Source organism: Stenella coeruleoalba, assembly GCF_951394435.1.
Source record: "Stenella coeruleoalba genome assembly, chromosome: 6".
Classification (NCBI taxonomy): Eukaryota; Metazoa; Chordata; class Mammalia; order Artiodactyla; family Delphinidae; genus Stenella; species Stenella coeruleoalba.
The window spans coordinates 99720964-99729048 of NC_137151.1; the positions used below are offsets into that span (position 1 = coordinate 99720964).

At 40.4% G+C, this 8085-nt stretch overlaps 1 pseudogene across 1 annotated transcript; it reads left to right on the forward strand.

Moving 5' to 3' along the window:
- Positions 1 to 289: 289 nt before the first annotated feature.
- On the forward strand, positions 290 to 1309 carry LOC307188101 (centromere protein N-like; annotated as a pseudogene). Its single transcript has one exon. The product of its transcript is annotated as a centromere protein N-like (transcript).
- Positions 1310 to 8085: the final 6776 nt, after the last annotated feature.

An 8085-nucleotide genomic window follows, 5' to 3' on the forward strand; every position in this document is an offset into this window, starting at 1 on the left:
CCAAGTTCAGGTGTTCTCTTCTTTAGTCTACCTCAGACCATCCTTATCAACATTATATGCCAGCCACTCATCAGAGTCATGGCCTTGGAGATCTGCTTTTCTATTCTTTTTTTAAAATTTATTTTATTGGGGAGCAGCTGATGAGGAGAGAGCCGGCCGGCGATGTGGGACGGTAAGAGAACCCCTGGGGGCATGGCATCGGGCCCCCAAGTGTGGCGGGAGCCTTGAAGAAGCCTGGTTCCACGCCTCTGAAGCGACTCTTTCGCGACTGCCGCAAGTCCCAAGTGCCAAAGAGATGGATGAAACTGTTTCCGAGTTTTTCAGGAGGACCATCTTGAAAATCCCAATGACTGAAATGATGACAATACTAAAACCTGGAATTTTTTGTCTGAAAATCAACTGCAGACTGAAAACTTCCGGCATAGAAAGGAATCTCTTGTTCAGGACTTGGTTCTGCCTTGTGAGGAGAATCGTGCAAGTCTCAATGATGCAGCCGTTTTAGACATCATTTATACTCAATTTCATCGGCATCAGAAAGTTTGGGATGTTTTTCAGATGAGTAAAGGACCAGGTGAAGACATTGACCTTTTTGATATGGAACAATTCAAAATTCTTAAGAAAAATTCTTAAGAGAGCATTAAAAAATGTGACAGTCAGCTTCAGAGGTGCCGAGGAGAATGCAGTATGGATTCGAATTGCCTGAGGAACACAGTATAGAAAGCCAAACCAGTACAAACCTGCTTACGTGATGTATTATTCCCAAACTCCATATGCCTTCACTTCTTCCTCCCAACTGAAAAGCAATCTACCCCTTCTGGGTCAGGCACTGACAATTGCTAGCAAACACCATCAGACTGTGAAAATGGACCGCAGAAGGCAGTGTCTGGACGCTTTTAAGGCTAATGTTTTTAAACAGTATAATCAGACCTTTGAAACTCAACTCTACTACACCTCTACAAGAAAGAAGCCTTGAGCTAGATATAAATATGGATTCAAGGATCATTCATGAAAGCAAAATAGAAAAAGAGAGAGCCCAGAGAGTGACTCAAGAAATTTTTGGAGACCATCCACAACCAAGACTAGAATTTGCACAATACAAGCTTGAAACGAAATTCAAAAGTGACTAAATGGGGGCATCCTGGCTGAGAGAGAAGAACCCCTCCAGTGCCTGGTTAAGTTCTCTAGCCCCCATCTTCTGGAAGCACTGAAATCCTTAGCGCCAGCCAGTATTGCAGATGCACAACTTTCTCCAATGCTCACTTGCATACCCAATAAGGCAATGAATTATTTTAAAATTAGAGATAAATAAGATGTATGTGGTTCTGTAAGCACAGCATCCTTGACTGTATTGCATATGCATTTTAGTTCATGACTAGCTGGAGAGCTTCTATCTGCAAACTTGTTTTAGAGATTCATCCTTGATATTGATGTTTGAGAAATGTTCAGTATAATTCTTGAGACTGATTCTTTCCTCCTCTTGCAAAGCATAGCAGTTGTGGGACTTTAAGATGTGACAGGATGTCTTTTTTTCTCACTCCTGTCTCTCCTCAGTCCTGGAGAGGCCTGGTTCCAGTTGCTGGTTTCCAGGGATTTTCTCTTAAGCCTTGGATCACAGAAAGAAGCACCAAGAAACTATACCCAACTCAAAACTTTCTAGGAGAATCGTAAAATTGGTCCATTCGAAAGGTAGAATTGGACCCATTAAGTTATTATTGCAGGAGGTAGCCTATCAGTTGATTCAGCTATATAAAGTAATGATTTCATTGTAAATATGATACTTCTTATAATCTATTTTATCATACATATGGCATTTGAACTGACCGATAATAACAGGTTTGTGAATAAAGATATTTGAAAACGAGTAACAAAAAAAATAAACAAACAAAAAATTTATTTTATAAGTATAGTTGATTTATAATGCTGTGCTAATTTCTGCTGTACAGCAAAGTGATTCAGTTATACATGTATATATTCCTTTCCATATTCTTTTCCACTATGGTTTATCACAGGATATTGACTATAGTTCCCTGTGCTCTACAGTAGGACCTTGTTGTTTATCCATTCTATATATAATAGTTTGCATCTGCTAATCCCAAACTCCCAATCCATTTCTTCCCCACTCCCCCTCCCCTTTGGCAACCACAAGTCTGTTCTCTGTGTCTGTGAGTCTGTTTCTGGGAGATCTGTTTTTCTTACATCCTCTGCACACTAATGCTGCACCACTGTTTCTGTGCCCAGGCACGGGGCAGAGCCGAGCACCAGGCCTCTCTCCTCTCTGTCCACGTTCTGTCCCTGCCACAGGTGTTTTCATCTTTGCACCACAGACTTGTAGCTCCCAGCACTTCCCTTTCATCTCCCTGCTGTTTCCTGCTCCTCACATACAAAAGTGTGACACTGGACAGACAGATCTCCCTCTTCAGGCTGAAGCAACGTAAGGAGACTTCACGGCCTTGTCATCACCTAGTTAGCCCTTCTGACTTATCCATATCACTTTTATAAATTTACGGGGCAAAAATCAGAACTCAAGCAGCGTTGGGGCCTAAAATGATGACCAAATTAGAAACTGTAATTTAGGGAAGCAGCTCGATTTACTAAGTGCTCTCTACTTATGTTTTTTCATCTACTGTCCAACCAACTGCAACCATAAATTGAAGTGCTGTGGTTAGAGAGCACATTTCTGATCAAATAAATCACAAATCTAAGTCAGCCGGTCAAGGCATAACATGCTCTTTTCTCTTTTTACAGTCATAGGAAGCAATAAACGACAAAGGCTTGCATGCAATAAAGCTGTTATCAGACTGTGAGAAAAAAAAAATCCCATACATTAGTGGTTACATTATAGCTACACCAAGCTAATAAATTCAGATGCCTTTTACATGCTAGAGTATTTTCCCATCACAAATGACGTACCAAGTCATGTTTGTCTTTCCAAAGATTTGTCACAGTCATTCCTACCATTCCTGCGTGAATCATCCGGGCTCATCTGTTACGACTTAGAAGATTGTGGCTAATGGTCAATACAATTGAAGTGATAAATGTACACTTGGCTCATGTGAAAGCCCCGGGGGAAGATTTATGGTGGGAGGGCAGTGATATGCGTGGGAATTTCAGTAAGTGGTGGAGCTGAGATACAGAGGGATCAGAATGAGAGGGTGAGACCCAACTATTGAGCTAAGCGAAGCAAAGTTTAGAAAGAACCACTGAATCAAGATCATGGCTGCAAAGGGAAACTTGACTCGAGGAAGGTTTCAGGTCAATACTAACCCAGATGCCCCAGGTTTGCCCAGGGGACACCTGAGAGCCTTTAGCACTGACAGCTTCTGCTGTGAGATGAGTAATAATTCCCTCTCCTTTTCTTAGAGGACTCTCTTAAAGCCAATGAGATGACGGGTGACAAAAAAGCTTACAAAAATCTTGGTGATGTCCTACATGACTGGAAACAAATGTCGCTCCGCGGCACGTGGGATCCTCCCGGACCGGGGCACGAACCCACGTCCCCTGCATCGGCAGGCGGACTCCCAACCACTGCGCCACCAGGGAAGCCCGATGTTATGTCTTTTTAAAAAAGATAATTCCTACCATTACTTTCTTTTGATGTATCATATAATTAAGGAACACTCATTTTAGTGGTGTAGCTAAAAATCAGAACCTACCAATCAATTGCCTTTGGGTTCTGCTTATCTGTATCCAGACCTCTCCTTAAATTTTTCATCAACAGTAGGGAGAAAGTGGGTGCAAATGGCAGAGATCTCAGGAGCAAGAGTGGCCACTGGCATGGACAAGAGGCAAAAGGTGAGAGGTGCCCCATTAAGGTAGCTTTCATTTTTCCTCTATTGAGCTCTTTGCCTAAGTTCAGGACTGGACTTGCTGTGAGGGGAAAAGCCCACATCATTTCCCTATTATGGTAACTGAGCAACTACAGCACATACTTTATCAATTATGTTTCATTTGGGTGAAACTTCACTTTGGAATTTATCGTAAGAAAAATCTTGGGAAAGATGCAGAAAGTAAATCTAGTTTTCTTCTTGTCATTATGTTTATTTTTAAAGAATTAATTTGATCATGGTTTGGTGTTGAGGATGTCTTCAGATGATGCCGAAAGGGTGGTGAACACAGTCCAGAGTAACTTCTTAGCTTTTTTGCCTACCTCAACATACACAAAAGATGACATTCTTAGAGCATTTCTACCTACTAAAGAATTTAAGGAAATGAAGGTCATTGTTATCATACAGGAAGAGTCTTGAATTTGTTTTAAAAGGTGAAAAATTGAAAGAGTTAGATGCTCTAACTGTTGTTAATGACTAATCTCTTGTGACTCCCTCAAAATGGATGGCAACACCCGAGGTGTGCTAATAATCTAGTCTGAGATGCTCTTGTCCAGAAACCCTCTTGAGGACTCGAGATCCAGCTGAGACAACTCTTCCCACTCCAGAGTTCCAAGAATTCCACAGAACTCCTCTCACTCTAAACCATAGGATTTCTGGATAAGATGCAAAAACTTTTAAAATATATGTATAGCTTGAAAGGAAATACCTAGGCACCAGAACAGAAGATGGAACTCAAAACTAGAGCAATATGTGTATGAGATGACATCAAAGTCCTGGGGACACTGGGCCCAGTCACAGGCTGTGTATGGCTGTGTATCCATATAGGGATGAAGGCCATGACTGAGGGCTCACACCAGGTGGGGAACTAGAACCAAGACCTCTGCTTAAGAGCAGAGTCCTGGAGGTCTGGCCTACTGTGAAGAGAGCATCAGACACACCACACTGGTTGCATAAAGGAAGCTTGTGCCCTTGGCACTTTGTGCATAAGAAGGAGTCTCCTCTGAGAAATTAAAACTCCATGCAGGGGTTTCCCTGATGATGCAGTGGTTGAGAATCCACCTGCCAATGCAGGGGACACGGGTTCGATCCCTGGTCCGGGAGGATCCCACATGCCGTGGAGCACCTAAGTCCATGTGCCACAACTACTGAGCCTGTGCTCTAGAGCCCGTGCTCCACAACAAGAGAAGCCACCACAATGAGAAGCCCACGCACTGCAACGAAGAGTAGCCCCCACTCGCCACAACTAGAGAAAGCCCACACGCAGCAATGAAGACCCAACACAGACAAAATTAAATAAATAAAATAAATTTCTAAAAACAAAAACCTATGCAGAGGTATAAGATCTGAATTAATACCATCCACATGGTATGAGAATCCCAAGCCCAGAAATTAGTATGGAAATGGGTCCTGAATGGGGTGCAATTCCCGAGAGCTGGGCTGGAAGCAAACACAAAATCTTTTTTTGAGGACACTTTTGTAATGCAGAGTACCTGGAATATCTAAAGAAACAATGTACCTGCTAAAGATATGCTCACAATTAAAACTTACGGACTACATGAGGAAATGATCCACCATGAGGGAGAGTCGGGAGACAATAAATGAGAGAATTAGCACCCCAGGAACTTGAGATAATACAGAATAAAATAAAACAATTAAGAGACAATAAGGGCTTCCCTGGTGGCGCAGTGGTTGAGAGTCTGCCTGCCGATGCAGGGGACACGGGTTCGTGCCCCGGTCCGGGAAGATCCCACATGCCGCGGAGCGGCTGGGCCCGTGAGCCATGGCCACTGAGCCTGCACGTCCGGAGCCTGTGCTCCGCAACGGGAGAGGCCACAACAGTGAGAGGTCCGCATACCCCCCCCCAAAAAAAAAAAAAAAAGAGAGACAATAAAATAAGAAAATGCAAGGAAGAGAAGATGAAATGAATAGATTATTTAGTAAAAGAAAGATGTTAGAATGTGATATAAGCGCACATATTCCCACAAAGTCACCGAGTCATAATGGATCCAAATAGAAACGAAAGAATTGAAGGTAAACTTAACATTTTTTGATTGTTATACTTTGGAACAGTTTACCTGCAGGGATAATGGAAACTCAATTATGTGACTCTCATAGCATTATAATTAAAACCATCTGATGGGTTTAGTTTATATTATAAATTCATAAACTTTTCATTGATTTTGAGCTGCTACATGAATAAATTCTCTTCCATAGAAACATTTTTCTAGTTTTTAACTCTTATCATCATCAAAATAATGCATCTTTATTATTTGAGACAAATTCCGAAATATGGTAAAGAGGCAAAAAAAACTCAATAGTCTCACTACCCTGAAACACTATTAACATTTTGGTATATTCCCTTCCAGTTCTTCTTTCTGTGCACTGTGTCCTTACAGAGGTAAACTTGTACTGAAATGCAACTTAGTAGGCCCTTGATTTTATAAATTTAACATTATGTCATGAGTATTTACCCATGTCCTTTAAAGTTGTTATAAATATAGCTTAAAGGGTTGCATAATATTTCCTCATGGATATAGCATTTATCTCATAATTCTTTTATTATTGCCTATTCAGATTGCTTCCATTTTTTTCATTTCTATAACTCTGAAATAAATATTTGTGCATAAATCTTTGTTCACAGGGTTGATTATGCCCTGAGACTGTATCTATGATTTTTTAAATAAATTTATTTATTTATTTATTTATTTATTTATTTATTTTTGGCTGTGTTGGGCCTTCATTGCTGCTCATGGGCTTTCTTAGTTGCGGTAAGCGGGGGCTACTCTTCATTGCGGTGTGAAGGCTTCTCATTGTGGTGGCTTCTCTTGTTGCAGAGCACGGGCCCTAGGTGCGTGGGCTTCAGTAGTTGTGGCTCGCAGCCTTCTGTAGTTGTGGCTTACAGACTTCCTTAGTCGTGGTGCACAGGCCTAGTTGCTCCACAGCATGTGGGATCTTCCTGAACCAGGACTCAAACCCGTGTCCCCTGCATTGGTAGGCAGATTCTCAACCACTGTGCCACCAGGGAAGCCCATACAATTTTTTTTAAATCACGGGACAAGACTTGATTTTATAATTCATGTTTTCAAATGTATTTTTTCCCATTCAACAAAATTTATTGAGTATGTACTATGTGCTATATACACTTATTATTGTGCGTTTTTTTCCTCTGACTGTCAAAATCACATGCACTACAGAAAATCTGGCAATCATACACACATGTGCAAGTGTGTGTGTGTGTGTGTGTGTGTGTAAAAGGAAAAAGTAGGAAAGAAGAAGCATAAGGGAATTCACCTACCTTCTTTGTATAGGATCTAAGTCAGTAAAGAGAAAACTCGAGTTTATTTCATTTGATCTTTAGAATATATCTGCACTAAAACAGGTGAATTAGATTACTTCCTTCCCAGACTTTCTTCCATTATAATTCTAGGATTTGATGACAACTTTTGTAGCTACATTCAAAAATGGTGTTAATAGGGAGGGTGGGAGGGAGGGAGACGCAAGAGGGAAGACATATGGGAACGTATGTATATGTATAACTGATTCACTTTGTTATAAAGCAGTAACTAACACACCATTGTAAAGCAATTATACTCTAATAAAGATGTAAAAAAAAAAAAATGGTGTTAGCTTACCAAAATGTCCATTCAACTAGAGCTTGTACCCATTGGAGCCACGTTTATAAACTCTAGCTCTTCGTTTTGTTTCAACTAAGAGAAGTAACACTAACCCGATGTGATCAACTGTATCAAATTTACCCCACAATAACAACTTCCTAAAAAATCCAAATTAAAAAAAATTAAGTTGAACCTATTTCAAGTAGGTCAACAACTGATTTTCTGTCTTACACACTAGATATGTTGTTTTGCTTGTCTATTTAGGTTCTGCATTGCAGAGAAAAGAATTTAAAAGTCATAATGCTAAAATCTGGAAATAATATACAGCAGGGGGGAAAAAATCAAAGGATAGCAAATTCCTGTTGAATTCTCTGCTCTAAGTGCTGGATTCTTCTAGAACAGAGCTCTTAACTTCAAGGGCACTGTGTGTGGTTATGCGTTTATACACTGACTAGTCCTGGAGGGTGACATTCGCAGTGAGCCCTGGTTGAGGACTCAAGCTTTGTAAGTCAGTTTGTGAATATATATATATATATATATATATATATATATATATATATGTTTATTTATTTATTTATTTATATATAAAAGATAGACTGAGATGACTTCAGAAAGAAGAAATGACGATTTATTGTTATGAAGGG